Source organism: Musca autumnalis, unplaced genomic scaffold (assembly GCF_047663935.1).
Source record: "Musca autumnalis isolate F117 unplaced genomic scaffold, ASM4766393v1 scaffold_2, whole genome shotgun sequence".
NCBI classification, from domain to species: domain Eukaryota; kingdom Metazoa; phylum Arthropoda; class Insecta; order Diptera; family Muscidae; genus Musca; species Musca autumnalis.
In genome coordinates, this window is record NW_027411755.1 from 36,151,661 (window position 1) to 36,174,978 (window position 23,318).

At 30.9% G+C, this 23,318-nt stretch overlaps 1 long non-coding RNA gene across 1 annotated transcript in view; it reads left to right on the forward strand.

Moving 5' to 3' along the window:
- Positions 1–5,196: 5,196 nt before the first annotated feature.
- LOC141393918 (uncharacterized) overlaps positions 5,197–23,318 on the forward strand; it is a 242,695-nt gene continuing 224,573 nt past the window's right edge. The window contains exon 1 of the long non-coding RNA XR_012410211.1: positions 5,197–5,374. This is a non-coding gene — a long non-coding RNA (uncharacterized lncRNA). The remainder of the gene's footprint in view (positions 5,375–23,318) is intronic.

Below are 23,318 nucleotides of genomic sequence, written 5' to 3' on the forward strand. Positions count from 1 at the left end.
TTTAAAATATTCTTCGGTTATTAAAAAAATAGTCAACGTGGATTTTTCTAAACATTTTTTTCAACGATTGAGAAAAATCGTTATCTTTGATTTTTTAAAATATTTTCTATGATAAAAAAATCATAATCGTGGATTTTTTAAATGATTGAAAAATAACACAAACGTTAATTTTATAACCTATTTTTTAAAAATAAATCACAGTCTTAGATTTTTTAAAACATTTTTCAATGATTGAGAAAATATTATAAACGTGAATTTTTTAATGAATAAACAATGTTAAGATGTTAAGTTTTTAATATATTTTTTTCGATGATTGAAAAAATCATAAACATGATTTTTTAAATTATTTTTCAATTAGTGAAAAAATAATAAACGTGAATTTGTAATAAACTTGTATTTTTAAGAAAATATATTTTTCGATTTTTTTGTGCTAATTTTAAATTATTTTTCGATTTGTGAAAAAAAATTCGTAAACGTAGATTTTTTAAAATATCTTTCGATTAGTGAAAAAATCATAAACTTGTTTTTTAAATATTTCTTGGTGATTGAAAAAATCATAAACGTTTATTTTTAAAAATATTTTTCGATTCTTGAATAAAATCATAAACGTGGATTTTTAAAAATATTTTTCGATTATTGAATAAAAATCTTTAAAATATGAATTTTTAAAAATATTTTTTGATGATTGAGAAAATTAAAAAAAACTCGATTTTTTTAATATGATTTTTTTATTATTTTGTTCTGATGATTGAAGAAATAATAAACGTGGATAGTTTCGGTGATTGAAAAAATCATATACGTGTATTTTTTAAATATTTTTCAATAATTAAATAAATCATAAAAGTGATTTTTTTAATATTTTTTTGATAATTGAAGAAATAATAAATTTGCATTTTTTAAATATTTTTTCGGGCATATTTTAAATTATTTTTCGATTGGTGAAAAATCGTAAACGTAGATTTTTTTAAAATATCTTTCGATTAGTGAAAAATTCATAAACTTTTTTTTAATATTTCTCGGTGATTGAAAAATTCATAAACGTGAATTTTTAAAAATATTTTTCGATTCTTCAAAAAATCATAAACGTGAATTTTTAAAAATATTTTTTTATCATAAAAGTGAATAAAAAAATCATAAAAGTGTATTTTTAAAATTATTTTTCGATTATTGAAAAAATCATAAACTTGGATTTTTAAAAATATTTTTCGATTATTGAAAAAAAAAATAATATATGAATTTTTAAAAATATTTTTCGATTAGTGAAACGATCTTAAAGTTGAATTTTTTTAAATATTTTTCGGTGATTAAAAAAATCTTAAACCTGAATTTTTAAAAATATTTTTCGATTTTTGAAAAAAAAATTAAAATATGAATTTTTGAAAATATTTTTCGATTAGTGAAACAATCTTAAAGGTGGATTTTATTAAATATTTTTCGGTGATTGAAAAAATCTTGAACGTGAATTTTTAAAAATATTTTTCTATTATTAAAAAACCTAAAACGTGAATTTTTAAAAATAATTTTCGATTTAAAAAAAAAAAATTAAAATATGAATTTTTAAAAAATATTTTTCGATTAGTGAAACATTCTTAAAGGTGGATTTTATTAAATATTTTTCGGTGATTGAAAAAATTTTGAACGTGAATTTTTAAAAATATTTTTCGATTAGTGAAAAATTCATGTAAAAATATTTCTCGATTATTGAATAAAAATTTTTAAAATATTTTTTTGATGATTGAAAAAAAACATAAACGTGTATTTTCAAAAACAAAAAAAAAAATCGATTATTGAATAAATATTTTTAAAAATATTTTATTGATGATTAAAAAAATCATAAACGTGTTTCTTTAGAAATATGTTTCGATTATTGAATAAAAATTTTTGAAAATATTTTTTGATGATTGAAAAAAATTATGAAAATGGATTTTTAAATATATTTTTCTATTATTGAAAAAAATAAACTTGGTTTTTTAAACATGATTTATTTATATTGATTTTTAAAAATATATTTCAATTATTGAAAAAAATTATAAACGTGGATTTTTAAAACTATTTTGCGATTATTGAATAAAAATCTTTAAAATGTGAATTTTTAAAAATATTTTTTGATGATCGAAAAAAATAAAAAAATAGATTTTTTTAATATGGATTCTTAATTATTTTTTTGATGATTGATAATTTGATAATAAACTTGGATTTTTTAAAATATTTTTCGATTATTGAAAAAATCATAAACGTGGATTTTTAAAAATATTTTTCGATTATAGAAAAAATCATACAAGCGGATTATTAAAAATATTTTTCGATTATTGAAAAAAAAAATCATAAACGTGGATTTTTAAAAATATTTTTCGATTATAGAAAAAATCATACAAGCGGATTATTAAAAAATATTTTTCGATTATTGAAAAAAAAATCATAAACGTGGATTTTTAAAAATAGTTTTCAATTACACTATGCAACACTGAAAATGCAAACAACTTCTAGTATTAATTTTTTGAAAGTACATATTTAGACTACAAAAACCCTAGTTGGGTTTGGTCCTGTCAGATCCAGTTCGGATTTTATGGCCTCATCTAAACCGGGCTAAATCTACACTTTTTTGCATTTATCAGGCCTCTATCTCAGAAACGAATAGGAATTTGGCCTTGCTGTCTTTAGCAATATTGTAGCCCTAAACTAGTTGAACTTATCTTTTGAAGAAACCACATAAGAAAAACTCCATCTAGGGCATCAAAATCTATAAAATATAGAAAATTTTACATAATTGCTGAAATTCTGGTCAGTATCGGCTAAACTATTAGGAGTTGAACCAAGTAACCTTTTCCAAAAATCTTCCAAATAAAGTTCTCAACAATTCTTTAGAACATTCTGAAACTCTAAAATGCTTACTTCATGTTGTTTCAGCGGTATTTTCCATCATATCTTTTACAACAAGTATTTCAAACACAGTTCACACCAACAGTTTATGCCCGCATTTCGGATTTCACTACATTATTGACATTTTTATTAAATCGTCATTGAAAAATGTACTGAAAACAACGGGATAGAGGCATTTTACAACAATGATATTTTCAGAAGAGTTGTGTATTACATTCCAGGGAATGTTTTTCCAAAAGAAAATATTCAGAAAAAATTAACGGTTTTGGAAATACGGTGCGAAATGTATAAAAATTGTGGTATTTTTGCATATATTTTGAAATTTGAGGCAATAAATGTAGTTTTTCGAGTTCATTATTTCTCCAAATATTGTTTTCTTGTCCTTATCTACAAATTTGCTTCAGAGGTCAGAAGAAGATTCGCATTGGTTTCAGAGATATAGCCCCGAATTTCTTTAAAAACACAATATTTAACCATGTTTAGATGGGGCCATAAAATCCGAGCTGGATCTGACACAACAAAACCCAACTAGGGGTTCTTGTCGTTTGGGTCTGTACTTTCAAAAAATCTTCAGTTCGAATTGTTTGCACAAGATTACCTTAAAAATGTTGCACAGTGTTATTGAAAAAAAAATTAAAATATGAATTTTTAAAAATATTTTTTGATTAGTGAAACAATCTTAAAGGTGGATTTTTTTAAATATTTTTAGGTGATTGTAAAAATCTTAAACGTGAATTTTTAACAATATTTTTCTATTGGTAAAAAGCCTTAAACGTGAATTTATAAAAATATTTTTCGATTTGTGAAAAAAATCATGAACGTGAATTTTTAAAAATATTTTTCGATTTTTGAAAAAAATCATAAATGTGAATTTTTAAAAATATTTCTCGATTATTGAATAAAATTTTTAAAATATGAATTTTTTAAAATATTTTTTGATGATTAAAAAAAATCATAAGCGTGGATTTTTAAAAATATTTTTCGGTTATTGAATAAAAATGTTTAAAAATATTTTATGATGATTGAAAAAAATTATGAACATGGATCTTTAAAAATATTTTTCTATTATTGGAAAAACAAAAAATAAACGTGGTTTTTTAAAAATGATTTTCGATTATCGGAAAAAATCATAAACGTGGATTTTTAAAAATATATTTCGATTATTAAAAAAATTATAAACGTGGATTTTTAAAAATGATTTTCGATTATCGGAAAAAATCATAAACGTGAATTTTCAGAAATATCTTTCGATTAGTGAAAAAAATCATAACATGAATTTTTAAAAATAATTTTCGATAATTGAATAAAAATCTTTAAAATATGAATTTTTAAAAATATTTTTTTGACGATTTATTTTAATATTTCTCGGTGATTGAAAAATTCATAAACGTGAATATTTTAAAATATTTTTCGATTCTTGAAAAAAATCATAATCGTGAACTTTTAAAAATATTTTTTGATTATTGAAAAAAAATCATAAAAGTGGATTTTTAAAATTATTTTTCAATTATTGAAGCAAAAAATTAAAATATGAATTTCTAAATATATTTTTTTGACGAATGAAAAAATATAAACGTGGATTTTTAAAAATATTTTTCGATTATTTAAAAAAATTATAATATGAATTTTTAAAAATATTTTTCTATTATTAAAAAAAACCTTAAACGTGAATTTTTAAACATATTTTAAACATAATCATGAACGTGTATTTTTAAAAATATTTTTCAATTTTTGAAAAAAACATCATAAATATGGATTTCTAAAAAAATTTTTCTCGATTATTGAATAAAAATTTTTAAAAATATTTTTTTGATGGTTGAAAAAAATCATAAACGTGGATTTTCAAAAAAAATTCGATTATTGAATAAAAATTTTTAAAAATATTTTTTTGATGGTTGAAAAAAATTATGAACGTGGATTTTTAAAAATACTTTTCGATTGTTGAAAAAAAAAAACAAAAAATAAACGTGGTTTTTTAAAAATGATTTTCTATTATCGCAAAAAAATCATAAACGTGGGCTTTTAAAAATATTTTGCGGTTATTGAATAAAAATCTTTAAAATATGAATTTTTAAAAATATTTTTTTGATGATCGAGAAAAATAAAAAACACGAATTTTTTAATATGGATTCTTTAATATTTTTTTCTGATGATTGACGAAATAATAAACGTGGATTTTTTTAAATATTTTTCGGTGATTAAACAAATCATAAACGTACATTTTTAAAAATATTTTTCGATTATCGAAAAAATCATAAACCTTGGGCCTAATTATGTGATTCGATATCGAGTTGTTTCGACCTGAGTCCTCAAAGTTGGGATGACAACATTCGTTATCGAGTAAAATTATCGAGAAATTGAGCATAAATTTGCGAGTAATTTCTCGAGGCCAAATTACCTATCGTAAACAAATAAAATGAAAGATTTCCTTATTGTCTTTTTGTTTAAAATGTAAAAATTGTTGTTTGTTGTCGTTTTATAGAAGAAAAACGATGTTAGTAAATAATTGGCAGCATTTTTTAGACAATATAACAAGAGAAATTGGGAAAAGTCCTTTGCAGTCGTTTTGAGAAATTGTGATAAATTTAGAATTAAAATGCATGCAATCATTAACCAAAAATTACTTTTGCAGTCGTTAAAAAGTAAGCATTTCTGGAAAAAAGAAAAAAAATATTTAATATTAATAGCCTTTATTGTATAAGGGAAGTACATTTTAAACATTTCATCCCCCGTTGTTTACCAAAGGAAATATTCTCTCAGAGAGGCTAATGCAAAACATCCACCAAACTCTCTCTCATTTATTTTGAGAGAGGATTATTAAGGTAGATGTATCAGCAATCCGTTACAACAATGTCAAAAAGATTTTGCAAGAATTAATAATTTTCTTATTTCCATAGCACAACTTCATTCCGAAATTATTATTGAATGTATTGTTCAACAAATTCCACAAATATTTACATTTTTCATTCATAATTTAGTTTTTTTTTGGTTCTTGCTTTCAAAAAACACCTTTTTTACATCTACCTTCATCATATTCCCTATAGTACACATAGGTTTTCATAGTTCGATTACCGGTTACTCTCGAAACATTCGATCAACGATTTCGATCGAATCTCGTCATGCCGCTTTTTTATCGTGTCGAAATCTTTTTCACGAGCAAATACTCGATCGAATCGAATCACGTAATTAGGCCCCTTGATTTTTAAAAATATTTTTCGATTATTGAAAAAAATCATAAAAACGGATTTTTAAAAATATTTTTCGATTATTGGAAAAAATTAAAAACGTGTATTTCTAAAAATATTTTTCGATTATAAAAAAATCATAAAAGCGTATTTTTAAAAATATTTTTCGATTATTGAAAAAAATCATAAATGTGGATTTTTAAAAATATTTTTCAGTTAGAAACATTGTGGCGTTTTTTATTGGGATATCGTTTGCAATTTTTTTCAAAATAGTCTGGCTTAATCCCATTGTTGTTGTTTTAATATTTTAAAACAACTAGTTTATTAGTGGAAAAGATTTGGCATTGTTCGCCAAGGGGTAAGGCAGGGAATACTATAGTTTCGATCCACGCCACTGGATCCCATCAGTTCCCTTGTTTCTTGTTGGTTAATTTTTACACTGTTTTACAGTATTTTATCTAATTTGCTTTTCAAATCTGGTAACTAATCTTTCACACAGTTGCAGTTGACCAATCGAAATAAAAATTTGCGCACATTTCAGATTTGGATGACAATACATGAATATGAAATCAAAACCAATATTGGACCATTCTTACAGTGTTTTTACGGTGTCCAACTTAACCCCCTTTTCAAATCTGTTAACTCATTTTTCACACAGTTGCAGTGGACCAATCGAACTAAAACTTTGCAAACTTTTGAGATTTGGATGACAATACATGAAAATGAAATCAAAACCAATATTGGTCAATTTTTACAGTGTTGTACAGTGTTAAATTTTACATGCTTTTCAAATCTGGTAACTCATTTTTAACACAGTTGTAATTGACCAAGCGAACTAAAACTTTGCACACTTTTCAGATATGGATGACAATACATGAATATAAAATTAAAACAAAGATTGGTCCATTTTACAGTGTTTTAACGGTGTTTTTTTAACTTGCATTTCAAATCTGGTAACTCATTTTCCACACAGTTGCAGTTGACCAATCGAACTGAAACTTTGCACACTTTTCAGATTTGGATGACAATACATGAATATGGGCCCATTTTTTTTAACAGCCCCCATATGGCGGTACCACCCGATTTCAGGTATTTTGAGGATTTCTTCTTAATTTTTGCCCGAATTAGCTGTTATTTGGCATTTGGGATTTCCAATGATACAGACATTTTCCCACCAAAAATTGTGAACATAGGTCCAGGTTTAGGTAGAGCCCCATTATAGCGGTACCAACCGATTTCAAGTATTATGAGGATGTTATCTTCATTTTTAGGCCGAATTGGCTGTAATTTGGCATTTGGGGTTCCTAATGGTACTGAAACTTCTCCACCAAAAATTGTGGCCATCGGTCCAGGTTTTGGTATAGCCCCCATATAGCGGTACGGCCCGATTTCAAGTGTTTTAAGGATTTTATCTTCATTTTTAGGCCGAATTAACTGTAACTTGGCGTTTGGAGTCCCCAGTGGTACAGAAACTTCTCCACCAAAAATTGTTGACATAGGTCCAGGTTTTGGTATATTCCCCATATAGTGGTACCACCCGATTTCAAGTGTTTTAAGGATTTTATCTTCATTTTTAGCCAGAATTGTCTGTAACTTGACATTTGGAGTTCCCAATGGTACATAAACTTCCTCACTAAAAACTATGGACATAAGTCCAGGTTTTGGTATAGCCTTCATATATACCTTCAGCCTTTCACACATATATATATATATATAAATATATATATATATATATATATATATATATATATATATATATATATGTATATATATATATATATATATATATATATATATATATATATATATATATATATATATATATATATATTTACCAAGGAGTATTTTTTTAATTTTTGAAAAAATTAATTTTTTTTTTTAAATTTTTTTACAAATTTTGGAAATAAAAACAAGTGAGCAAAGGCTATAGTCGGGACGGGGCCGACCATGTGATACCCTACACCACTACCCCTGTGCATAAGCTTTTCACTGGTAAACATTTCTTTTAGGGAATATAATCCGACTACCACCAAAAATAATATGCCTCTTTGTCTCTGGGACCCCATAAGCAACCAAAATTTCGTGACCATCTGATCAAAATTACGACCTGTTGCTTGATTGCAAAAAATGGAAGAATTGGATGCATTACCGACTATTGTGGTATCTCCCTTGTTTGACCACCTTCGCCAACCTGCTTTACACCAATGTAAAGGTAATATTTCCTTCTTCCATTGACAGGCTTTGTCGTTGGAATACCCCTACTAGAAGTCAATATATTCACAAAGAATAAAACTTTGAATTTGTCTCCAAATGAGTTTTTCCCCATTCCGATCCCCAAATATTATCCGGCTATCACCAAAACCAATAGGCTTCTTCCTATGTGGGACCCCCATTAACCCCTAAACTTTCATGACGATCCGATCAAAATTGCGACCTGTGGCGTGATTACAAACAAATCGGAAGATGGGATGCATTACCGACTATTGCGATATCTCTGTTGTTTGAGCAGCTACGACAACCTACTTTACATCGTTGTAAAGGTGATATTTTCTTCTTTCCTTGCAGATTTTGCTTTTGATATACCTCGTAAAGAAACAGAGATATTGGCTTTGAAATAAAACGTAGAGCTTTTTCCAAATAAGTGTTTGCCCATTCCGACCCTGAATATTATCCGACCATCATCAAAATCAATAGGCTTCTTTCTTTTTGGGACCCCCATTAACCCCCAAAATTTCATGACGATCCGATCAAAATTGCGACCTGTAGCGTGATTACAAAAAAATCGGAAAATGGGATGCATTATCGGCTATTGCCATATCTCTGCTATTTGACCACCTATGACAACCTGCTTTACACCGTTGTAAAGGTGATATTTTCTACTTTCCTTTCCTTTCCTTTTGCTTTTGATATACCTCTTAAAGAAACAGAGATATTGGCTTTGAAATAAAATGTTGACTTTTCTCCAAATAAGTGTTTGCCCATTCCGACCCCTAAATATTATCCGACCATCACCAAAATCAATATGCTTCTTCATCTGTGAGACCCCCATTAACCCTGAAATTTTCGTGACTATCCGATCAATATTGCGACCTGTAGCGTGATTTCCAAAAAAATAGAAAAATGGGATGTATTACCGACTATTGCGATATCTCCGTTATTTGGTTACCTACGCCGACCTAGTATGCATCATTGTAACGACGGGATCTTCTACTTTCATAGTCAGGCTTTGCTTTTGGAAATTTTTCAACGAAAGCTGTGATATTTGTCAATATAATTAAAATCGCAAAAATAAAAATTGGGGTTTTATTTGCTACTATTGCGATATCTTCGTTGTTTGATCACCTACGAGCACCTTCTTTACATCATTAGAAAGGTGATATTTTCTGCTTTCATTGTCAGGCTTTGATTTTGGTATACCCCATATAGAAGCTGAGATATTGGTTTTGGAATAAAACGTTGTCTTTTTATCCACCTAAGTTTTTTGCCCTTTCCGACCCCTAAATATTATCCGACCATCACCAAAATCAATAGGCTTCTTCCCCTCCGGGACCCCCATGAACATCAAAAATTTCGTGACGATCCGATCAAAATTACGGCCTGTAGCGTGATTACAAGGTTTAGATGGACAGACGGACAGACGGACAGACGGACGGACGGACGGACGGACGGACGGACACACATAGCCAGATCGACTCAGCTCGTCGAGACATTCATTTTGATATATATAAGTATGGGTCTACGACCATTATTTCGATGCGTTACAAACTTTTTGGCCAAAACCAACTTATAATACCCTCCCCACATAGTGGTGTAGGGTATAAATATTTGAAATTTTTTCGATTTTTTTTAGTTTTTTTGGTAATTTTTTTATTTATTTTTTGGTGTTTAACCATCTTTAATACACAAAAACACTCATATTTTGATGAAAAATAGTTAAAAAACTCCAAAGCTTAAATTTGACCTTGAATTTCTCTGCAACTACCAGACCGAAGTTGACCGCCTATAATTCGTATGAAAGCTGATTGTGTTATCTGTCTAAAAAAAAAAAATTATGAATATATCCCTATCCGTTCAAAAGTTACAGAATTTTGACCAGGAAAAACGATTCCGAACCACTGTGCGGCATGGAAATACACACACATTTTTGCCCATATAATTTCAATAAATTTAAAAAAGTGTTAAACGGACGGAACAGGTTAGTTACAGAAGTATATATGGGCTGAAGGAGAAGACTCGGCCATCTTTCTGTGCAAACAGAACATTGTTCCATGTTGTTCCACAAAAGTTCTGAGGGTATCTCTATGTACAAATGTCGGCAAGGCCGACTGATACTTTGTTACTTGTTATTTCCCATTTTAATAACAGGCTCACAGAATTCCTTTATTTGAATTTGTACATTGAAGCAGTCATTTCTAATTGGATCCAATTAAGATGACCAGCTCATTGGATTTCCTACAACATACAAATAGCCCACACATACTTTAGCAAGCGCAGGTATATCAAACTTTGGGAATTGTTAGCACATCAACATTTCAGTCTAAGCATTTCCAGTGTGGGTAGGCATAGAATTTCAGTAAGGTAAAATATTAGGCAGTCGTCAATATAAACCAGTAAGCCATGCAGAATCCTTGTGTTTGATTTGAAAATGTAGAGAATTATATCTTATGGACATTATTGCATATATGCACATTTCGATATTTACATTTTGATGTTTGTTCATTTCAACTAGTCAACATTGACATACATACATATATTGACATGCTCTCAGCATAACGATGAACATAAGTTGTTGTTTTAAGCATAGTACACACTGACCAACAAAACTGACAGTCATCGAGATATATTTCGTTAATTTCAAAGTCTAGCTGAATAATTACTTTCCTAATATGTGAATAATACTTTACATATTGTATTTCATATATTTTTCGCTAAAGAAAAGCTTTTATTTGCGAGAAAATTGTATTAAAAGTACGTTGACTTTGATAATAGCCTTATGGTTAATATGAAAGAGTTTTCAAACTTCACTACACCAATGAAAGTATAACAACAATCTAAGATTAATTTACATTACCTAAGCAGGAGATACTCCTGCTTAAAGCGAACACTTGCTTAAAGTGAACACTGGCCAATGTAATGTTGTATACGTATGAACACATTTCATATTTAAGGTAGCAACAAAATCTTCCTTGTTAATAATTTATACTTTATGGACAAAGGAGCACAAATGAAATCTTGCAAAAGGCTTTCTATAAAATTTTAATACATATGTTAAAAACTAAAAATGTTTTACGATCGAAGAGCCCGAGTTTCAAAACTCAAACTGTTAACATATTCTATATATAATATGACGTAATGTAATGTCTACCATTAAAATTAATTGAGGTGGAAGCTGTGTTGGCATCAATGTAGAAAAATGAGTAAAAATGGTTTGAAGCCAACAAGTTTTTTTATGCTCCCTTCCGATTTTTTGCTTAACTTTACATTTTATAGACCTATGCCTAAAGAAAGACTTAAAGAAAACTCCATGGGTAACATGATGCTAGTGTGTGATTTTTCGATATATTCACTGCATCCATCTAAAATTGATGCTGACATTTTGAAGCCTGAATTTCGGGATTTTTTGAATTATGTATTTTAATAATCCGGGCACGCAGCAAGATAATACCCAAACTCATAAAAGAATTATAGAATTTGTGATTTTACGTCACTTAATGTATACCTTTTGAGTGTGCTTCTTTACAGCATCATAGTAGTTGAAGTCTAAAGGCCAAAAAACAACAATTGAACAATTTTAAAATTTATTTTGAATAAGCGTGTATTTTAATAGAATATTTTAAGCAATTTCAAAATTTATTTTTAATAAGCGTGAATTTTTTAAGAATATTTTAAACAAATTTAAAATTTATTTTTAATAAGCGTGGATTTTTAAAGAATAGGTGAAAAAAAAGATATTTTTAATAAGGGTGGATTTTTAAAGAATATTTTAAACAATTTTAAATTTATTTTTAATAAATGCGGATTTTTAAAGAATATTTTAAACAATTTTAAAATTTATTTTTAATAAGCATGGATTTTTAAAGAATATATTAAACAATTTTAAAATTTAATCTTAATAAGCGTGGATTTTTAAAGAATATTTTAAACAATTTTAAAATTTAATTTTGACAAGCGTGGATTTTTAAAGAATATTTTAAAAAAATTTAAAATTTAATTTTGACAAGCGTGGATTTTTAAAGAATATTTTAAAAAAATTTTAAAATTTATTTTGACAAGCGGGGATTTTTAAAGAACATTTTAAAAAAATTTAAAATTTAATTTTGGCAAGCGTGGATTTTTAAAAAATATTTCAAAAGAATTTTAAAATTTAATTTTGACAAGCGTGGATTTTTAAAGAATATTTTAAAAAAATTTAAAATTTAATTTTGACAAGCGTGGATTTTTAAAGAATGTTTAAAAAATTTTAAATTTAATTTTGACAGGCGTGGAATTTTAAAGAATGTTTAAAAAAAATTTAAAATTAAATTTTGACAAGCGTGGATTTTTAAAGAATATTTAAAAAAAAAATTAAAATTTAATTTTGACAAGCGTGGATTTTTAAAGAATATTTTAAAAGAATTTTAAAATTTAATTTTGACAAGCGTGGATTTTTAAAGAATATTTTAAAAGAATTTTAAAATTTAATTTTGACAAGGGTAGATTTTTAAAGAATATTTTAAAAGAATTTTAAAATTTAATTTTGACAAGCGTGGATTTTTAAAGAATATTTTAAAAGAATTTTAAAATTTAATTTTGACAAGCGTGGATTTTTAAAGAATATTTTAAAAGAATTTTAAAATTTAATTTTTACAAGCGTGGATTTTTAAAGAATATTTTAAAAGAATTTTAAAATTTAATTTTTACAAGCGTGGATTTTTAAAGAATATTTTAAAAGAATTTTAAAATTTAATTTTGACAAGCGTGGATTTTTAAAGAATATTTTAAAAGAATTTTAAAATTTAATTTTGACAAGCGTGGATTTTTAAAGAATATTTTAAACAATTTTAAAATTTATTTTTAATAAGCGTGGATTTTTAAAGATTATTTTAAAAAAAATTTAAAATTAAATTTTGACAAGCGTGGATTTTTAAAGAATATTTAAAAAAAAATTAAAATTTAATTTTGACAAGCGTGGATTTCAATTTCCTTTGAACCCCGCGTGAATTTAGTTTTTTTTTACGCAACGAATGTAATGAGTCCTTCCGCGTTCGAATCCACCCACTAAAAGGGCGGATATATGTAGATACCTTGAAAATAAGAAAATGTGCAAAAATATATATGGAATCCTTTATGCACGATTATAATATTTGCGAAAAAGCACGTCATCAATTACAGAGATACGCGAGTAATATGGGTATTTTACCGAAAATAGAATGTGGAGTCACATCCGCGGTTCTTGAAGAATCTATTTGAAATAGGTGTATATTGATGTATTCTTTGTGGATGCCACTGAAATCGGATGTGCATCAAAATAGTATGCACATTGCGCGACTTTTACCCACTTTAAGGATTTTTTGCATTGTGTGATGCAACTGACGGAATACTTTGGCGGCTGAGTGAAACATCGAAATATGCATAAATATTGAAAGAGATTGATTCGCTGTATCCAAAAGTGGATGCGCTAATTTTCATATTTTGTGAATAATTATGAATAATTGATTGAATATTACTCTTAATTTCCTAACCTTACAAGTTATCAAAGTAAGAATTTAAGCCTTCGCGATGGTAAACCATATTTCTTGATGAAATTTTAGCAGTATACATAAATTATTGTATGGGATTTTAGCGAAATAGTTGAAGAACTCACAAATATTTTTATACCCCCTGTATTTATACTAACGAGGGTATATACTTGGCCGGGGCGATTTGAAAACCTTAATGGGCCCTTCGCGTTTCTTATTCCTGAACTGAGCAAAAAAGTCTACTAGACCGTAGGTCTACGGTGAAAATCGAGCCTCCCACATTTTGACTTAAAGTTTAACCGATTTAAAAAAATAATAACTAGTTCGAAAGATATTATTCGCACCTTTAAAAGGAAGAAGGATCAATAGAAATCGCTTGTGAAAAAAAGAAGATATGTCCGTATAAATTTGAAAATGTAAGAAATCCAGATTTTCACTACTTTTACCGTTATAAAAAAATAAAACGAAGTGACCCAAACGAACTAAAGGCATTGTCGTTGTCCATGTATCCCAACACGATATATTTTTGGCTCAGAACGCTTGAATATTTTTTTGGTCAACTTTTATAGCACTGTGCCATTTTTCGAAAACAAATTGCACCTTCTCAAGGCCAAAACAGCTTGAAGGAGCGTTCCAATGCTTTTGCGATGTATTAGAGAGTTCTTAATTACTGGCTTGGCTACAATTTTTGTCCCTGTGTTGGATCGAAAATCTCAATGGTTTGGCTTTTATATGCCAACATGTCTAAAAAACGTGGATAAAAAACTTAAAGTCAAAATCGGTAGGCTCGATTTTCACCGTAGACCTGTGCACTAATGGACTTTTTTTGCTCTCTTCAATCCCAGGAATCAGAAACGCGAAGGGCCCCTAAAAATTTTTTTCCTTCAATACATATCGCCCCGGCTTAGTATATACACTTTCATACGGGCAAAATGTGCCTCATCGCAATAATGGTTTTTGACCCTAAGTATGTTTGGACGAAATCCGTTTCAGACAATTTGGAGTTGATTTAGCCATGTCCGTCCGTCTGTCTCGAACGGATTTACTGTTTCGGTCCAAAATTTAACTTTCGTAATATTTTGTCCAAACTTAGTTAATGTTCGAAGATGGGTTATATCGGTAAATTCCTTCAATTTCCTCTCCCCAAAAAATGTTGAAAATGTTCGGAAAATTTGTGCGCACGATAACTCTTGAAGGGAATAACCGATTTGGTTCATACTTTGCACATCGTGAAATTTCTACTAGACTTAGATGAGGTTCCAATGTGGTCCACTCCTTCGGGTACTTCCCACACAAAATTTCGGAAAATTTCAGTTTAGGATCTGCTCTCGAATCGCTTTGATTTTTGTTTAACAACTTGTATTCACTGCCCCCATACGGTGACCGACTGAAATGACTGGTGGGGGCAATATCTATTGAAAGGAATGTCTACCAAAATAAGATCGGTCCACTCCTTCAAGTACATCCTCCAACAACAACAACAACAACAATACTTTTGAGTTTCAAACCAAAAAAGGGCCACAAAATCTGCGTAGCCGGTATTAGATTAATGATTGAAAGTTTCAATTCACACAGGCTGAGGGTTAGGCCGGGGTCGATTAGTATGGAAGGAAAATAATGTTAATGGGGGCCTGGAGTTTCTGATTCTTGGGATTGTACTGGACAAAATCTACTAGACCCTATGTCTAAAGTGAAAATCGAGCCCCCGGATTTTGACTTGAAGTTTTTATACCCTACACCACTATGTGGGGAGGGTATTATAAATTGGTTTTGGCCAAAAAGTTTGTAACGCATCGAAATAATGGTCGTAGACCCATACTTATATATACCAAAATGAATGTCTCGACGAGCTGAGTCGATCTGGCTATGTGTGTCCGTCCGTCCGTCCGTCCGTCTGTCCGTCTGTCCGTCTGTCCATCTAAACCTTGTAATCACGCTACAGGTCGCAATTTTGATCGGATCTTCACGAAATTTTGCATGTTGATGGGGGTCCCGGAGGGGAAGAAGCCTATTGATTTTGGTGATGGTCGGATAATATTTAGGGGTCGGAAAGGGCAAAAAACTTAGGTGGATAAAAAGACAACGTTTTTTTCCAAAGCGAATATCTCAGCTTCTATATGGGGTATACCAAAAGCAAAACCTGACAATTAAAGTAGAAAATATCACCTTTCTAATGATGTAAAGTAGGTGCTCGTAGGTGATCAAACAACGAAGATATCACAATAGTAGCAAATAAAACCCCAATTTTCATTTTTGCGATTTTAATTATATTGACGATTATCACAGCTTTAGTTGTAAAATTTCCAAAAGCAAAGCCTGACTATGAAAGTAGAAGATCCCGTCTTTACAATGATGCTAACTAGGTCGGCGTAGGTAACCAAATGACGGAGATATCGCAATAGTCGATAATGCATCCCATTTTCCGATTTTTTTGTAATCACGCTACAGGTCGCAATTTTGATCGGATCGTCACGAAATTTTGGGGGTTAATGGGAGTCCCACAGAGGAAGAAGCCTACTGAATTTAATGATGGTCGGATAATATTCAGGCGTCGGAATGGGCAAAAACTTATTTAGAGAAAAGGTCTACGTTTTATTTCAAATCCAATATCTCTGTTTTTTAAGAGGCATATCAAAAGCAAAACCTGGCAAGGAAAGCAGAAAATATCACCTTTACAACGATGTAAAGTAGGTTGTCATAGCTGCTCAAACAACAGAGATATCGCAATAGTCGGTAATGCATCCCATTTTCTGATTTGCTTGTAGTCACGCTACAGGTCGCAATTTTGATCGGATCGTCACGAGTTTTTTGGGAGTGGATGCGGGCCCCACAGAGGAAGAAGCCAATTTAGTTTGGTGATGGTCGGATAATATTCAGGAGTCGGAATAAGCGAAAAGTTTATGTGGAGGAAAGTTAACGTTTTTTTCTTATGCGAATATCTCCGCTTCTGGTTGGAGTATTCCAACAGGAATACCCGTCAATGGAAGAAGAAAAGATCTCGTTTATATTGATGCAAAGTATGTTGGCGTAAGTGAGCAAACCGAGATATTGCGAAATTCAGTAATAAACCCATTCCATTCCATTTTTTGTAATCACGCTACAAGTTGGAATTTTGATCGGATAGTGACGAAATTTTGGGGGTAGGTGGGGCCCCACAGAGGAAGAAGCCTATTGATTTTGGTGATAGTCGGATAATATTTAGGGGTCGGAATGGGGAAAAACTCATTTGGAGACAAATTCAAAGTTTTATTCTTTGTGAATATATCGGATTCTAGTAGTGGTATTCCAACGGCAAAGCCTGTCAATGGAAGAAGAAAATATTACCTTTACATTGGTGTAAAGCAGGTTGGCGAAGGTGGTCAAACAAGGGAGATACCACAATAGTCGGTAATGCATCCAATTCTTCCATTTTTTGCAATCAAGCTACAGGTCGTAATTTTGATCGGATGGTCACGAAATTTTGGTTGCTTATAGGGGTCCCAGAGAGAAAGAGGCATATTATTTTTGGTGGTAGTCGGATTATATTCCCTAAAAGAAATGTTTAGCAGTGAAAAGCTTATGCAAAGGGGTAGTGGTGTAGGGTATCACATGGTCGGCCCCATCCCGACTATAGCCTTTGCTCACTTGTTTTATCCTGGGTTTTTGGGCATTTTGGCATATAGCAACCAAACCATTGAGATTTTTGATTCAACACGATGACAAAAATTATAGCCAAGACTATAAATAAGAACTCTTAAGTACATCTCAAAAGCATTGGAATGCTTCTTCAGGCCGTTTTGGCCTTGAGAAAGTGGGATTTTTTTCGGGAAATATCGATAAATGACACTGTGCTACAAAATAGAACTCAAAGTCGGTTTCGTACTTTTCTATACATCGCACAGTGGCCAATTTTACGAAAAACCTGGCCAAAACTCTAAAAATGAATGGATTTAGACCTAACTTTGGGTTTTTATTTTTTTCGGGTCGCTGGTGTAATTTTTCATATTTTTAGCCCTCAGATGGTCATTAAAGTGGACTTTTTGGCCCCTTCTCTTATAAAATGTTATCGTATCAGATCAAAATATTCTACAAATTTGTTCGCCATAAATTTTTACTATGGGTCCTAGAATACACCAAAACTTTATATCTTACCTAAACTCCAGAAATATGCAAAATTATAAACACATTTTAGGGTTAAGGGCGCACTTCATGTGACTTTTGGCAAAAATTTTCATACAAAGCATCAGATTAGAAGAATGACGTCCAAGACAAAAATGTTCTCCGCTAAATTTCACTATAAGTTACCAAAGAATCGAAATCTCTATTTGCATTACATACCAAGAAAATATCGCTATAAATTTTGCCAAAAAACCCATGCAACTAAAATGGGGTTGCAAACTTCTACCATTTCTACAGTTTTGAAAATATTAGAGATGAGATCACTTGGAATCCTTGCACTTTAGGTGTATAATGTATTTGGCAACTTTACTGATAAGAATGTGAAGAATCTTTTTCTTAAAAAAAATTAACCCTTGTACGAGCCATAAAGTTGTCTTTTTGGTCCTTTTTTCCGCAAATCTTAAAAATCGCCTATAAAATGTGATGGAATCAGATCAAAATATTCTAGAAATTTGTTCGCCATAAATTTTTGGTATAGGTCCTAGAATACTTCAAAACTCTAAATTATACCCAAACACCAGCAAGTGACACTATACTATATTCTGACATTCTGGATCAAAGAAAATCTGTACATATCTGCAAGACAAAATGCTACGTAAAAACGAAAAGTGTAAATATGTGCAGGATGTTTCAATGGAAATCGGTAAAAAAAAACTCTTCCCTTTTTTTGAAATGATAAGATACACAGCCCAACTCCATCTTACTCACAACTTTTGTCTTAATTTATTTTGAAAATTTACCTTGAAAAAATCAACAAGACATTTTAAATATTTTTTTCTTTAAATGAGAAGAAAAAAACGCTATAACTATTGCGTGCATCGGCCAATTTTGTGAACGCGAACGGATTTGAAACTACAATTTTTTTATGCTCTATGCCAAAAATCGTAGATGTGCTCGCAAATTTTTTTTTTTTTTTTTTAATTTTTTCAAACGGAATTGCAAAAGAAATTTCGTTTTTACCATATGTACATATATGAAGTGTTGTAACGTCTCACAAAAACAATTCCATTTAAAAGAGCTAACTTACTCTCAATTACAAAAATTTTCTAAATACATATTAGATTGTATGAAATGTGATATAGAATTCCACAGCATTGAAATTTCTAAATCGTTTGCAATAAATAGGAAAGGAAGCCACACTTTATGGGTTAGATAGAATTTTAAGATTCTGAGAACCTGTTATTAAAATGCCAAATAAAAATTCCAAAAAACGGACCTTCCACATAAAGATAAAAAAATTGTTTATATTTTAAATGCAGTCTGTCTCAGCAGGCTGAATAATAATTTTTCAGAATTTTTTAATTTCCAATTTTAGTAATAGGTTCTTAGAATAGCTTTAATTTGATGCAAACAATCGACCAATAACTTTTAACTGAAATCAATTAAGAAATTTACCACTTTGGCACTCATGGAAATGTTAGTGTACGATATTCTAGATAAATTCGAAGAAAATCAAAATGTTATGATAAGCAATGTAGTGCAGGATGTTTAGGTAGATGTAATGCAAATTAATGCCTGGCTTTTGGCACAAAACAAAATTCTTTTGCTGAATCTATTGCCCGTGAATTGGAAAACTTCGTAATGTTATATATAATAGACACGCCAATTTTGATAAACACGTTTCTCTTATAGAATTTTGTATAGATAAACTTAACAAGAAAAAGTATCAGTCTGCTTTGCCCCAGCCTGTGTAAATGAGACCTTTATCTATGGACATATTGAATACTGGTTAAACATCCCAAATACTTTTCCCAACACGTTTGTATGGTGGTATGAAAAATATCGGCACTTTTTGAGAATTTCTCTAAAGGCGTTTCTACACGATATGTTTTTTACATATTCATGCATAGCAACTGTCACTTTTTTTCGCCCATATGTAATTCCTTCTGCACGGCAAAATTTTATTTTTCATTCGTTTTCTGTGGTTTTCTTTATTTATATCGCGTACAAACAAAACAGCTGTTTACCTTTGGTTGTACAGACGAAAATAGAGCGCGTTCTATTCGAAAAAAATACAGTATTCACATAACACTTTGATGCATTGAAATTTCTGTATGGTTCACACCATGTGTACAAAATTCAGATTTGTAGAAAGTGACAGTTGGTCTGCACAAAAATGTAAAAAACATACCGTGTAGAACACCTTTAACCGATTGTAAGCATCTATACTTATAAAAGAGTTGAGTAATGATGACTGACTGACTGATAATCAACGCCCAGACTAAACGGCTAAAGTTATCTTGAAATTTTAGGTGAGGGTCACTCTTGGTCCGAAGGTGTCAGATAAGGCTGGATTTTGGAAATTCGAACTAGAACGGTACGAAAAGTACTAAAAGGTACTTTGTATTAGACAATGAGGGTCACTGATGGAGAGCTAGAAAGGTGTACCAAAGGGTTTTTGGAAATTCAAACTTAAAGTGTACGAAAAGTACTAAAAGTTACTAAATTTTGTACCATTTGGTATTACGTGAACGGATAGAGCTAAAATCTTGAAATTTGGAATGAAAATCAAGGTTTAGAAGATGGGTTGATATAAGGAGGTGGATTGTGTAGTCATGTGTACGTACTATTCGTAAATGGTACTGAATTTGGTACAATTTGAATTTGGGCAAACCAATAAAGTTGGAATTCTGAAATTTGGAATTACTATTACTGTTGGTGTGTAGGTTTGAGATACGGAGGTAGTATTCGAAATTCATACATATGGATACAAAAGGTACTAAATAGTACCAAATAAGGTCCAATTTGGATTTGGGGGAACAGATGGAGCTGGAATCCTGAAATTTAGAATTAGGATTACTGTTGGAGTGTAGGATAGAGGTATTTTGGAAATTCGTACTTTTGGGTACGAAAAGTACTAAATGGTACCAAATTTGGTACAATATGAATGTGAAGTGATCGGATAGAGCTGGAATAGTGAAATTTGGAATTAAGATTACTATTGGAGTGTGGGATTGGGATACTTTTGGAAATTCGTACTTATGGCAACGAAAAGTACTAAATTCGTATTTGTGGGTACAAAAAGTAATGAGTGGTACTAAATTTGGTACAATAGGGATTTGGGTGAACGGATCGAGCTGGAAACTTGAAATGTGGAATTGAGATTACAGTTGGAGTGTAGGATTGGGGAAGTTTCGGAAATTCGTACTTATTTGTATGAAAAGTACTAAATGGTACTAAATTTGGTACAATGGGGAATTGGGTGAACGAAAAGAGCTGGAATCTTCAATTTTGGAATTAAGAATACTGTTGGAGTGTAAGATTGAGATAAGTTTGGAAATTCGTACTTATGGGTAGTAAAAGTACTAAATAGTACTAAATTTGGTACAATTTGGATTTGGACGAACAGGAAGAGTTGGAATTCTGAAATTTGGAATTAAGATTATTGTTGGAGAGTAGAATTGAGGTGGCTTTGGAAATTCGTGTTTATGTGTACGAAACGTACTAAATGGTACAAAATTTAATACAATTCTGAATTCGGAAAATGGACGGAGCTGGAATCCTGAAATTTGGAATAAAGATTACTGTTGGAGTGTAGGGTTGAGGTGGTTTTGGAATTTCGTACTTATGGGTACGAAAAGTACTAAATTTGGTACAGTTGGGATTTGGGTTAACATATAGAGCTGGAATCCTGAAATTTGATATTACAATTACTGTTGGAGAATAGGAATGAATGGTAGTTTTGGAAATTCTTGCTTATGGGAACAAAGAGTACAAAATGGTACTAAATTTGGTACAATTTAGATTTGGGTGAACGGATATAGCTGGAGTCCTGAAATTTGGAATTAGGATTACTTTTGAAGTTGTAACGAGGTTTTGTCGTCGGCTGGGGTAAGCTCAGTCGCGTCCAGGTTCTCCATAAGGACCTCCTAAACCTTACGAAATGATAAGACTAGTATTCTCCCTTTCCTGGGGGTTTAATTCAGATCTTTATTGATTAAAACAAGTAAAAAAGTATCAGTCGGTTTTGCCAACTGAGATATACTCTCAGCCGGTGCAAATTGAAACACTTTTTTCACAAAAAACTTATGTATTTAGGGGGTTTCAAAATTTTGGTCGTATGAACCGACAAAAATGTTGATTAGGAATAAAGTTTAAAACATTTGCGGAAAAGGTACTTAAAGGAATGGACATGGTGTCATAGGGTTTGTTTTGCAACTTTCAGGCTATTTTCTCAGGAAGTATGGACTTGCCCCTGAGGAAACTTTTACCTTCGTATAGAGGACAGTGAATACAAGATGTTACAACAAAAACCAAGGCGATTCGAGAGCAGGTCCTAAACTGAACTTTTCCGAAATTTTGTGTGGGAGGTACTCGAAGGAGTTTACCGATTGAGTCCATATTGGAACCTCATCTAAGTCTGGTAGAAATTTCATAATGTGCAATGTATGGACCAAATCGGTTACTTCCTTCAAGAGTTATCGCACGCACAAATTTTCCCAACATTTTCGAACTTTTGTGGGGGAGGTACCGGAAGGAGTGGACCGATATAATCCATCTTTGAACTTGAACTAAGTTTGGACAAAATATTACGAAAGCCAAATTTTGGACCGAATCGGCAGATCGAAAGTTATCTTGCGCTCCAACGACTACACACGGTGTCATAGTGTTTTTTGCAACTTTCAGGCTATTTTCTCAAGAAGTATGGACTTGCCCCTGATGAAACTTACAGCGTTGTATAGAGGACAGCGGATACAACTTGCGTAAACAAAAATCAAAGCGATTCGAGACCTGGTCCTAAACTGAAAATTTCCGAAATTTTGTGTGGGAGGTACCCGAAGGAGTGGACCGATTGAGTCCATATTGGAACCTCATCTAAGTTTGGTAGAAATTACACGATGTGCAAAGTATGGACCAAATCGGTTATTCCCTTCAAGAGTTATCGTGCGCACAAGTTTTGGGACAATTTTTGAACATTTGTGGGCGAGGTACCGGAAGGAGTGGACCGATATAACCCATCTTCGAACTCAAAGGCCCCGTGGAACAAACGGCACGAATGCCCTGTGGAACAGATGACCCGAAGGACCTGTGAAATGTATCAACCACCACAACTTAATGTGGTAGCTTCCAAAAATAATTTCCAACACTGTTACACCAGGTGTAAGTTGGCGGACTTAGAGGAACCTTTTGTTCCAGCCCGTGTAGCAAACTCCCTGCAGTAGTAAGCTCACCCTTCTCAAGTAAATCTGAAATACTTTAGTGGCCTGGAGTACAGAGTGAATGCGAATTATTCGCAGGGTGCGTTAAAATTGTAACTGCGAAATTACCCTGGAATTGAATTCTCCGTTGGGTTGCATGTTAAACAGATGTAATGTAGTGACTGCTGCCTTATTGAATGGGTGTGCAGTATGTCTGCAGTGTATTCGGTGGTAGATGG